The 13,393-nt window shown below is 37.0% G+C and overlaps 1 protein-coding gene across 1 annotated transcript in view; it reads left to right on the forward strand.

The window, feature by feature from the left end:
• Positions 1-4,119: 4,119 nt before the first annotated feature.
• Positions 4,120-13,393, forward strand: part of ARMC8 (armadillo repeat containing 8) — a 138,572-nt gene continuing 129,298 nt past the window's right edge. The window contains exon 1 of the mRNA XM_007947497.1: positions 4,120-4,190. The gene's annotated coding sequence lies outside the window, so the exon portion shown is untranslated. The remainder of the gene's footprint in view (positions 4,191-13,393) is intronic.

Consider the following 13,393-nt stretch of genomic DNA (forward strand, 5'->3'; position numbering starts at 1 on the left):
AAATTTTCCAACTACCGGTGATTCTTCTTTGTTTCCAACTTTTGCATTCCAGTCACCAGTGATAATTAACACATCCTGATTGCATGTTTGGCCTTCCTTAGTGCCTTACATATAGTAGATGCTCAATTAATGCTTGCTGAATTGAGTGAACCAGGTACAGAGCAGCCAAAAGAGTTACTATTGATGGGTGAAAATTATTTTTAAGATACAGCTCTTAAGTTTAAGTACTGTACCTTTTTTAAACTACATTGAGAGGTGAGAGATGTAGAGCTGTAGGGAGGGAGTACCAAGATAATAGTAAACAGAAAGACCAGTCCTTGAGTAGGCAGGAGACCAAGGTCTTAGGAGCTCAGAAGAACTGACTGTTAGAAAGCCAGGAAAACACATGTACTCAAATGGAGTGAAAAAGACTCATCAATTTGTTTTTCAGTGATAGTTCTTTCAGTTTTCCCAAGGTTTTTGCTCTTAATCCAAAACCAAACTCACTGCTGTCGAGTCAGACCCGACTCATAGCGACCCCCTCCTTGAGTTTCCGAGGTGATAACACTACGGAAGTAGATTGCCCAACCTTCCTTCTGAGGAGTGACTGGTGGGTTTGAACTGCCAGCTTTGTGATTGGCAGTCAAATGCCTTAGGCACTATGCCACATTATTTCTTTTTTTAAAATACAATCTTATTTTATTGTTGTTATTGAGAATTTACACAGTAAAACATATACCAATTCAACAGTTTCTACATGTATAATTCCTCAACATTAATTATACTCTTCCAGTTATAATTCTTCCAGTTCCTTTCTCACCCTCCCTTTCTGAGTTGTTCCTCCTCCATTAACATAAACTCACTGCCCTCCCCCAGTTCTTATTTAATCTTTCAACTTGCTATTGTCAATTTTATTCTATATGTAGTTCTTAAAAGAGCATAAAGTTCACAACAGACATTTTTCACTAATTAAGTTAAACTGTTTGATTTTAAGACAACTTCAGGGGAGTTTTTTGTTTAAGGTTTAAAGCTGATCTCAGGCCAGTAGTTTCAGGGGCTCATTCAACCTTCATGACTCTAAGAAATCTGAAGTCATGAGATTTGACATACTGTTGTATATTTCCCCCTTTTGATCAGGATTCTTGTATGGATCTTTGATCAAGATGTTCAGTAATGGTAGCTGGGCACCATCTAATTCTTCTGGTTTTATGGCAAAGATGGCAGCTGTTCATGGAGGCAATTTGCCATACATTCCATATCCTCTTTCTATTCCTGACTTTGCTTCTACATCTGTTATTTCAGGTGAGTAGAGGTAAATCATTGTGCCTTGGATGGTCGCTTGCTAGCCTTTAAGACCCCAGGCACCACACATCAAACTGGGGGGAAGAACAGAAGCATTAAACATGTTATTAGGCCAATTAACTGGTATGTCCCCTTAAACTATGACCCTAAACCTCCAAACCAATGAACCAAATCCCATGAGGTTTTTGGTTGGTACATAAGCAGCTTCAGCAGCTGTTTTTTTTTTTTTTTTTGGTCATCATTGTGTATATATCTATCACACACACACACACACACCCCAAACCCATTGCCATGGAGTCGATTCAGACTCATAGTGACCCCTATTGGGTTTCCAAGGTGGTAAATATTTATGGAAGTAGATTGCCAGGTCTTCCTTCTGTGGAGCGGGTGGTTGGTTTGAACCACCAGCTTTCTGGTTAGCAGTCAAATGCCTTAGGCACTGCGCCACCAGAGCTCGTTAACTTGTGGACAACGATTACAATAATTGATTGTGCAAACCTACCCTTAATCACTGCAATATTTCTGTCACCATTAATCCCCCCCCCCTTTCTCCTCCCTCCTCCCCTGGTAACCACTAATAAACTTTGTTCTCTATGCATTTGCCTTTTCTTGTGTTTTTGTATGAGTGAGGTCATATTGTATTTGCCCTTTTGTGATTGATTTGTTCACTCAGCATAATATCTTCCAGCTCCATCCATATTGCAGCATATGTCAAGACTTCATTTCTCCTGCTGGCTAAGTAGAATTCCATTATCTGTATGTGCCATGTTTTGTTTATCTATTTATCTGTTGTTGGGCATTTAAGTTGTTTCCACCTTTTGGCTATTGTGAGTAGTACTACCATGAACACTGGTGTTTGAGTCTCTGCTTTTAAGTCTTTTGGTATAGATCTAGAAATGGAATTGCTGGGTATACAGTAGTTCTATTTATAGTTTTTTGAGGAGATCCATCATTTCTTGAGGAGCTCTGGTAGCATAGTGCCTAAGCCACTTGACTGCTAACCAGAAGGCTGGCGGTTCAAACCCACCAGCCACTCCTCGGAAGGAAGATGGGGCAATCCTACTTCTGTAGTGATACCACCTCAGAAACCCAAGGAGGGGTCGCTATGAGTCGGGGCCGACTCGACGCACATAACAGCAACAACAATATCATTTCTTGATTGATTTGTATAGAAGATTACATTCTTAACATTTGACAGTCTGGCATTTGGTAAGGATCATGGGAAGTCTCATTTGTAAACCAAAGGATTGGGACAGATAATTATTAAGAGTACTTCTAACTGTGATTTTGTTATTTTGAGGAAAAATGTAGACTTTCAAGTTCAAGGAAAGCAGACTCCATTAACAGGTGCATTAATGTTATCATCATGGGGCAAGAATTTCCATTGGTTTTGCTTATTGCTTCCACTGTTTGTTCTTTATAAATGGGATACATTCTGAAAGTGAGTACTTGAGTTGCCTCTGAGGATATTTTGGTAGCAAGCTCATAAAATAAAAATATGCTTTAATTTGAATAAATAGATTGTGAGAAAACTACAGTTTATACAGTTCTTCTTTTGACTACTTTTCATAACTCAGAAGTTTAGGCTGGCATGTATCTTGGCAATTTAAGTACTAGATATTTTACTGATTTGGGGATCTGGATAAACTGGAAAATTATTTCTTCCTTCCTATAATAATTTGTTACTAATGGGTAACAGTAGGTAAGCATGTTCTAGCAAGCATCAGAAAGAAAGAGCAGAGAACAAAATTCCATTTTCTGTGGTTTTTAAACATACATGTTTTGTTTTTAAGTAATGTTAAGTATTGAAAATTAAATATAAAAATTTAATATTGCCTCCCAAAAAAGTACTACAAGAAGCCTCATACAGAGCAAACCCCAGAATAGAAATAAAGGAGATAAGTGTCTTCCTTGTTCGTATGCTCTAACTGCAGTTTACTCACCCTTGGCCACTTGAGACTAAATAGCTCTGCTGGACCTAATACGTCATTCTAATCCATAGTTGCTTCTTCCTTGCAGAAAGTCTGACAACTCCTTGATAGTAGTTTTATTCTTTATGCATGTCTACCTCCTAGCAGTGTAGGCCTCTGTATCATTCCGAGGGCCTGTTTCTTGCACCTAGATTACCCCTTGTTGACTGTTTCATGAAATTGTACCCTTTTTCCTTTAGCTGAGAGCCAAATTTTCTTTCCTTTTGTGGGTCCCAAACAGAAGTAGCATTCCTATATATTATTTATATGTATACAACACTCAGCTGTTAATTAAGAAACTTAGCTTGTTTCTTAATGCACAGGCCTAGTTCTTCTGTTGGCAGAGCTAGCAGGGCTCACCACAAAGGTTATACTGCGCTGTTCTTTAGTAAGAACTAAGTGTCCTCCTTCTTACTGTAGTATTCGTCTTGTGACAATAATGTATTTATAAAAACTTACTTAAACTTTCCCCATGATTTTAACTTTTAAATGAATAAAATCATCATGTGTGTTTTAATTTTGTTGATTTCCCAAACTCTTTTGCAATTTCGAGGCATTGTAGAACTTGTGGTACTTTCCATAAAGTTTCTTATTTTTAAAATTAGATGTTCTAGAAAAATACTGATCTTTGGCATCTTGAACTAAAAGAACATTGTAGTTTTCAACTTTTTTAATACTTGAAAGGGAGAAATCACTGTTTAATATTACATATCATAAGAGGCATATAATACTAAGTATTCTATAGGAATTTTAATGCATCTACCTTAAGTTAGAATATGTAGCTATTTGATTTTGTGGGTGATGCTGTGAATTTGTGATTTGCATGGCTTCAGATGTCATAATTTTTCCCCCCACTTTCTAGGAAGTAACAGCTAGCAGTCGCCACTATGTTGACAGGCTATTTGACCCTGATCCCCAGAAAGTTCTACAAGGTGTCATGTAAGTAGTATGTATTTAAGAGTCTATCAAAAAGTTGTTTGTTTTCATGTTTGAATCTGCCAAATATAATTTTGAAAATACAGGGTTATAACTTTTCTCCCATTTGGTTTCCTTTGGGAAAGACCCCGTGCCATTCATGATAACTTTAATATTGTACTTGGAAGGACTTCTCTGTTGGATAATTGTTAACTGATACGGTAGAATTTTTTTGTAGAATACTTGCTTTACATTAAAATATCTTTCTTTTGGAGAATGCTTTTGCTACTTTAATAGTCAGCAAAAGCAAGAGAATAACATTGATGATCTTTTGTAATTGGAAAGTGTTGGGAAAATAGGTCAGTAGAGTTTGGTTAGTTGGTTATAACTCAGCAACTATCTGTAAGGTTTGAGCCTCCTAGTGATCTTGTAGATATTCGAATTTAAACAGCAGTCATTAGAAAATTTAAATGAACTCTTGATAACTTAGATGTGCTCCTTTTCTCCAAAATTTTCTTATGTTTAATGAGAGGAAACATTTTTAAGCCACATACCTGAGGTGACTGCGTTAAAAAAAATTAATGGGGCATGTGGGATAAGATTTCAGGTGACTGAAAGATAAAGTCTCTCTTTTTGAGAGAAAAATCTCTTTTGTTTTTCCTTGAACTCTTAGTTCTGAGGAAGATCCAACTGCTGCTGCAGCCCTGTCTAGCCCAAGGCTCCTCACAAGGTTGAGGACACTGAGGGTCCTCATGCCTGAACTCACCAAGGGAAGGACACAGAAAAGGGTCAGGATGAGATCCATTTAGGGTAACAGTGAGGGCACACATGAGTCACTTTTTCCCATACCCTGTCAGTGTTATCAGCCAAATAGTAACTTAAGTTGGACTCTTGCTTAACCATAGAAAGGCTTGGGTGCTTTGTTTACAGAAGTTTCCGTTGACTGTATTTCTTTTTCAAACCAAGAAAAAAAGGAAGGGCTTTGTAGAAAGGATGCCTTGGAGGTGTGAGTTTGTAAAGTTTGCAAGATAAAAATGAGTAAGGCTGCTTGGCTGTTGAAATTGAGCTGGAAGGGAATGTGAGGAGCTGGATGGAGACTCCTCTAGGATACTTGACACCTTATCTTCACATTTTCTCTATTTACAGAAACAACAGGAGATGATATTTCTTGTTTTCTCATTATGCCTTAGTCCCCTTAACTAGGAAACTTTTATGGTGATTTAATTATCTCCCTTTTAGACTAGTTTGATTATTACCAGGAAAAACCCCAAAAAACACCCATTGCCATCGAGTCGGATCCGACTCTTAGCGACCCCGCCTTGGGTCTCTGAGGCATCTCACTACGGAAGTAGATTGAAAAGTAGTATTAAATTCATCTGCTAAATAAATCAGTTTGAGTTGTCCCTACATACAGGGATTAGTTCAGAGGGTAGGTTTAATGTAGCTTAAGACAGCAGACACTATCCATCAAAACCCACTGCCATCTAGTCGATTCCAACTCAGAGACGCTATGGGAGGGAGCTCTGGTGGCGTAGTGCCTAAGGCATTTGACTGCTAACCAGAGGGCTGGTGGTTCAAACCCCCCAGCCACTCCTCAGAAGGAAGATTGAGCTATCTACTTCCATAGAGAAACCCAAGGAGGGGTCACTATTAGTTGGAATCGACTTGATGGCAGTGAGTTTGGTTTTTTTGGAACCCATAGGACAGGGTAGAACTGCCCAATAGGAATCCAACACTGAAGGGGATTGCCACATCTTTCTCCCATGGAGCGACTGGTGGGTTTAAACAGCCAACCTTTTGGTTTGCAGTTGGGCACTTTAACCACTGTGCCATCAGCACTCCTTTGATAGCCGTATTATTATGTGCCGTCAAGTTGGACTGATTCATAGCGACCTCTCCTTGGGTTTCCGATTAAGTCTCAGCTGCACTTACTTAGCTGTCAGGTAGATAAGAAAGGTTTTTTTGCGAAGGGATGATGGAGTAGAAGGACTATGGGCTTATGATTTATACATTTCCTAATGGGGTTCCATCCTAGTTGGGTCCATAGACAAGTTGCTTAATTTCCCTCAACCTCAATTGCATTACCTGTAAGGGAAAATAGCACTGCCCATCTTGCCAGGTTGTTTTGAGAATTAAATCAGAAATTAACAATTCAGTGCCTCACATGTTGTAGATACCCACCAATTAGCACTTAAGCAGTTACTTGTTATTGGTTCTAATTTAAAACAACTTCAAAAATAAGGTGAATTTTTTTTTCCCCCAAAGAAGAGAAAGGAAAACGCAAATAAAAATAAACAGCAGGTAAAACAATTTAAACTGAAGAAGAAGAAGCGTGGCTAGATTTCTTGACCTGGACGAGAGACTGAGTGATAGTACTTAACTTACTATTGCTACATATAACACTAAAATTTGTTTATAGTTTGAAAGGGACAGGCCATCTTTTCACTTGACTTAAGAGCAGAGGTAACATTGTACGTGTAGTGTGATTTGGTAAAACTTCCTTTCCCCAGACAGAAATATTTATTTTTTCTGACCTAATTCTTTCCTGAACTTTGTCTGAAAATCTGGAGATTTATGTAATTGATAAAGCTATCTTTCAAAATGCAGATACAAAATATAGAATGTTTTAACAGTGGTTCTCAAAATGCTTTTGGTTTAGTAGATCTGAGGAAGGTCTGGGAATCTGTGTTTTTTCATAAGCATGCAGATGGTTCTGCACATGTGGCACAGACTGTACTTCAAAATCCAGTTGCTTCCTTCTTGAAGTAGTTGATTTGGGTACATGAGTCACTGACTGAACAGTTGGGCAGAGAAGTACAGTGGAGGATGTGGGGCAGCTTGATGGTACTCCATACTTTTTGTGTGGTGGAGAGGGAGAGTACCAGTGAGTGAAAGAGGCAGGCAGAAAAAAGGGACAGTTTAGTAGTTTGATTTGCATATCTCTAGGGTAGTTTATATTCTGGCCATTAGCAACTGTTTTACTTTGCCTCTAATTTAGAAAAAAAATTGAGCTGCTCTTATCCTTTAGGATAGGCCATTGCCTTTGTTGCTCTCTTTGCAAGCCACTTTCTCTAGCATTTGTAACCCTGAGGTATGTCTTACCCTTTTGCTCTGGGGCAGATGTAAGTGGTTCTGTGCAGACACTAGACTTAAAAGTGAATTCTATGTATTTTTTAAATGTCCCTGTCTAATATTAGAATAATAAGATGTAGATAGAGGGCGAGGAAAACCAAAATGATGTTTAGGTAAAGAGAGTTGACCAATTCTTTCCTTTTTTACACATTACACAGTCACACTGAGTTGCACAGAGACAATTTACTAGACCAAACTAGGTAGATAGAAGGGAGGTGGCCACACAGTATAAACAACAAAGGTAATCTACTAATTTTAAAATAAATTAGTTAAGTAACTTCAAATTATAGGGCTGGTGAGAACCTAGAGAACTTGGGTGATTTGCTAAGAGTAGGAAAAGACAGAGGATGAAGCAATTGGCTTTGAATCCAAAATATCCAAATTGAAAAGGTGTTAAAGAATTGACAACTACCTTTAGCTATAAGCCAATCAGAGTTTTAACATTTTTTTAGTTATATTAAGTTTGATTATGAACATACAAAACACAATAGACTAGCAAGAAAAACAAAATTGAAGGTGCATAATGAATTTTCACCATGATCTGTAACTAATTTACTACTCAGTGAGTTAGAGCCATAGCCCTACGCGTGGAACTTCTGTGTAGGTAATCCACATGAAGGATTTCACAGTGAGTATTCCCTTGATGAAAAATCATATTGAGTATCAAAACTGCTTAATTCAGTTGTTGAAGAGTAGGGAATTATCTAGAAATAACCTTTTTGTTAGTGGTATAATATTTGATTCAGACTTGAAATGTTTATTGTATCAAAGATTTAGATTCAGAATCAGGTCCTTTTCTATACAAGAACAAAATTTCAAATGCATAACTGAATAGAAGATCATTAAGTGTGGAATAAGTTATGAGCTGAGAGAAGAGGAAAGTCATTTGTATAGGTTGTTAAGTATAGTCTGCTCTCCATATCATGAGGAGCAATTAAATGGTCAAATTAATCCTTCGAAGGTAAGAGGGCGCATAAAGTGCTATTTACATTGGATCATTCTATTAGATATTATAAGTAATCTAGAGATAATTCGAAGTATACGGGAGGATGTTCTTACGTTGCATACTGATACTATGGTGTTTTATATGAAGGACTTGAACATCTGTGGGTACCCGCAGGGGTCTTTGAACCAATCCCCTATGGATACAAAGGGACAACTGTATAGCTTTTGCAACTGTAACAGAGTAGGTATATACAATAAGCTATTCTGAATTGCAGATTCTGAGTTTCCTAGTGTGGAGATCTTGAAATAGTTGCAGGGTATTTTTTGATGAAGTAACTGCAGTGTTGACTGAACCATGTTAACGAGTAAACGTATTCTATAGTTTTTGTAGATTGTTAAAGCTATTTAAACACTGTGGGTTTTGTACTTGTCTAAATTAGAGGACTGAATTCCCAATAGAAAGATAAGCAGATATCTTTGTTGAAATATAAAAGATGATATAAGCAAACATGGCTAGCTTTGTAGATTCAAAGTTCAATAGATCTTAAAGACCCTAGACTCTCTGCTACTCAGTTAGGTAATTGTGGGTCTGTAGAATTGTGTGGTTTTCACCAAATATCTATGCATAAAAAGTCTCTTCTGAAGTATTTTAATGTATTGATGAATGAATTTTTTTTGGTAGTGACTACTCACTTTTCTGGTTTTAGGAAAGTATGTACCTTTGGTTGTAGAATATTGACAGGTTCCATTTTCTTGCATGAGCTAAAGATAAGAGCTGCCATAAAACAAAGCCTTTAGTTTTTGAGAATTTTTAAATTAAGGGATTAAGATTCTTCAAAAGTAATAGCCTAAAAAATACCATTCTTCTTTTTTTCTCTCTGGTGCTGTAGTGCCTAAGACATTTGACTGCTAACCAGAAGGTTGTCAGTTTAAACCCACCAGCCACTCTGTGGAAGGAAGATGGGGCACTCTACTTCAGTAAAGAGTTGCCACCTTGGAAACCCAATGGGGGGTTCTCTGAGTCGGAATCGACTCAATAGCAGTGAGTTTGGTTTTTTAGTACTTCCAAAAGTGTTAAAGGTATACTTATACTGAGATGGCCTTATTACCAGTGTAATGGCATGATTCTGAGCATTACTTGTTGAAAACTATGTGTTCTGAGGCAGAATTCAGTCACAGAATTATGATTATAAAAGGATGGCAAGATTCTCCATAAACTATTAGGTCAAACTGATGTCTTTACTTGCACACAGATAACTGTGTGAGTGTGTGTGTATAGTATTAACTTTGATTATCAAAAATATATATTTCTATGCATGTGTATGTATGTATCTCTTCGTATTGTATAAATCAGCTAACCATATACTGCCATATTATTTCATAATGTTCTAACACATTTTTAAAATAGTCTTTGGAATGACTAAATATATAGAAAATATTTATTAATATGCTGAAAAATATTCTGGCTTATTAAATTATACCCTTAATCACTTTTGGAGAATGTAAGGTCATTTGTAATCATATATTGATAAAATGAAGAGTTAAACATAAAAATTATCCTAATTTCTGAGCTAATATTTAATTTTCAAAATTTCATACTCGTTTTTTGTCACTGAGGAACTTTAAGATGCTATGGAAAGAAGGTTAAACATTACTTACAGTAAATTTTTCATGACTTTATACAAATCAGAACTGTATCTTAAACTATGTACATTCTAAAAATTTATACCATAGGATACTTTGTTTATAAGAATGAACTAAATTACTGCTAATCCTCAGTTCTCTTCAATTTATATGTATAGTAGATCGCACAATAAATGCCTAAGTTGAGTTGAGCTCATGTACAGTATAGATTTCTTAGGAGCCTCCTGAATCAAAGTCTTATATTAAAAATAACTTTAATTTGAATAATAGATCATTGTTATCTGATTGGCAGTTCACATATGGCAATGGTAACTTTAATCAGAAAGTGAGTATACCTCATTCCCTAACCATGGCTGGATAACAGCTTTGATGTTACATTCTCCAAAAAGAACATTATAATAATTATAGGGACAGACCCTTGAGTTTGTGTGTAATTTTCAAAGTTCAGATGCTTTCATCGGTTGTTTACCATGTCACCTTATCCTCTCTACTTAGAAATAATGTACTTTCTGCTATTTTATGGATGAATTTCTCACGAACAGTGAGTTTTCATAAGTAGGTCAGAGATTATACTCAGTGTGTAATTTTCAGTGTCCAGTATAGTTTTTGGCTACTTCACACCAGTTAGAGAACGAATACAACATATTCTAAACAAAAACTTCTTCAGGTAAGTGAAAAGTAATACTGGCTTAAAATGAAAATCACATAATTGATCTTTAGCTTTGGGCTCCTTCTTCAATACTTATAAAGACTTTTTTTTTTTTTCCTGAAGAGGCTAGGTTTTCAGTTAAAATTTGTGCTTCTTTGACTTTAAGAATAAATATGCACATAGTTGATTGACTGGAACTTTGTTTTTCATGCAGGTTTAGATCCCACTTCTTTTTTTTACTTTTTCTACTATTTTGATAGCACAGTGTAACAAGGGAGTGTTACCACAGTAAAACAGTGTTTCCTTTCTTGCTTTTGATTACCATCCTGATGATGCTCTGACTTAGACACATGCTGTAGAAGGCACTGTGCACATTACTTTAATGTCAGTGCTCCTTTTCTCTGTCACACTAAAATTTATCTGTTTCAGAACAAAGAAAGGAAATAAAGTAGAAAGATTAGGCACCATGTGAAAGTGGCTATCTCTCTCTCTCTTTTTTTTTTCCTTTTAATTGTAATTTGGGTGAATATTTACAGAGCAAATTCACTTTCCATACAGCAGTTCACATACACTTTGTCTCATGACATTGACCACAGTTTACCACAATGCAACAGCTCCCCTCTCACTTCCTCCCCATAGTTACCTCTTCCCTGTGTCCATCCCTCCATGCATTCCTGCTCCCTGAGCTGTCTCCCTGTGCATACACAGCCCTTCTTTCTCCCATGATTGTTCTCTCCAAGAAGTATATCTACCTCAGGTAAATGTTCAACTCATATGCCAGTCTTTTGTTTGGCTGGAAGCCACAGGTTCAGTTCCAGACCTGAGGGGCAGCTAGGGACCATAGTCTCAGTGGTTTCACCAGGCTCTATCAGACCAGCAAACCTGGTCCCCGAAAGTGGCTATCTCTTTAGTCTACTTGTTAGCAGGGACATTTAAGATTCTAGCTGAAAATACTCCTGAATTCTAACTGAAAATAGTTAGAATTAAGATACCAAAAGCACTTTTTGGTATCTTAATTCTAACTCCTCTTCTCCTATCCCCAAAGAGTGGGATATCCCAAGGGTTACTACCTGAATGGTCTTATCTCACCTCAAAACTAATCTATTGTGTGAAAATCAAGATCTTGCTAAGGGACTTCTTCTTCAAGCGTCCTAGTTTTCTCTGCACTCAGGCAACCACTCAGAACATATCCCATACCACATTTCCTGTACCCATCAAGTTATCTTGTTAACTCTTTCTTCAAAATGTCCTTAGTATTAATAGTGCCTAAGGCACTTGACTGCTAACCAGAAGGCTGGCGGTTCAAACCCACCAGCCACTCCTCGGAAGGAAGCTTGGGCAATCCTACTTCCATAGTGATACTGCCTTGGAAACCCAAGGAGGGGTCGCTATGAGTCAGGGCTAACTTGACGGCAAACAACAACGACATGTTGTCACCTTAATCAGTCTCACAGAGCCACATACCTGAGTGGATTGATTAATTCTTTCAACAAACAGTTATTGAGTGCCTGAAAATTGCCAGGTGTTGTGCTAGTGTGGGTGTATATGAGGATGAATGACATAGTTACCACTCTGGAGGATCCAAAAGTCTCATGGAGGAGTCAGTTTACTAAAGAGACAGTCTGCTATAGTCTGATTAGAGAATGCATGTTAGTGATAAGCACAGAAGATCTTGGGGCCACAAAGAAGGGGCATCAGTCAGTTTATTGCCCCTCTTATTCTTGTATTATCTAAATTCCAATCCATTCCACATTCAATTTATCTTCCTTAACCCCTGCTTATTTTATGTCTTTTCTCTGATCAGAAACAAGATTGCTCCTTAATCCATCCCTTTTAGTTTGCCTCTTCTCCTTACCACTTTTCTAATTTTGTGTTCTGTTCTATCCTGAAGTTATCCTTCCTTTTGATCCAGGCTCCTGTTACTGCCCCAGAAACATGCCATATCCATTTCTAATATGGTCTTCTATGAATGGTTTTTCCTTTTACCCTTCCCAACCACTTAGCCAAATCCTGACCGTTTCTAAGGTTCATCTTAGTTCCTACCATTGCCTTAAAACCCGTTACGCTTCTTTAACATCAACCGTTTAAGTACTTATTTTATAATATAACACTGTCTTACATTGTGATATTTTTGTCTTCCCAAGGAAATTGTAAACTCTTTATATTAGTTGTCTCATTGCATGATGCTTTTGTGTCCTTCGCAGAGCCTAGCACATTGCTGAGTTCAAAAACTAATTGTTGAATTTCAGTAGGACATTTTTTCCAACATTAAAAGTGTGAGATTACTTTTCTTTGATCTATTAGGGAAAGGATGTTTTTGACTAAAAATTAGAAAAGCCTTTATTGTTTATAAAAATGTAAAATTGAAACACAGGAGGAAAAAGGAAATATATTTTACCAAATTCTTTTGTCTTTTCAATCATTTAGTTGTAAAGACTTAATGTGCTGGAGGTAATGGAAAAAACACTTGGCATGAAAGACCTGCATGGAGACTGACTCTGATTTAATATGGGATTCTGAAAGAAGCTTAATCTGTGTTGTAGCATCCTCATCTGTAAAATGGGGTTAATATTACTCAAATTATGGTGAAAATTTAGTAAAATAATGGATTTAGAATGCTTTATAAACTTTTAAGGTAATATGTAAATGTTGCATAGTTTCGTTGTTGCTCCCATCTTGGGTGATACTTGCGAGTTTGCACATTCCAAAAATAATGGATTTCCAAGTGGTGAGTTTTCTAGAATCACTTCCCTTAATGATCTATTGATAGTAACCTCTCTGAATTTTCCAGGGCAGATAGAACTTCTGTGCTATGATAAAGAGCACCTAGGAGGCCAGGGTAGGGAATACTTCCTGG

This window comes from Orycteropus afer, unplaced genomic scaffold (assembly GCF_000298275.1).
Source record: "Orycteropus afer afer isolate SDZICR_OR568_19922 unplaced genomic scaffold, OryAfe1.0 scaffold00188, whole genome shotgun sequence".
NCBI classification, from domain to species: Eukaryota; Metazoa; Chordata; class Mammalia; order Tubulidentata; family Orycteropodidae; genus Orycteropus; species Orycteropus afer.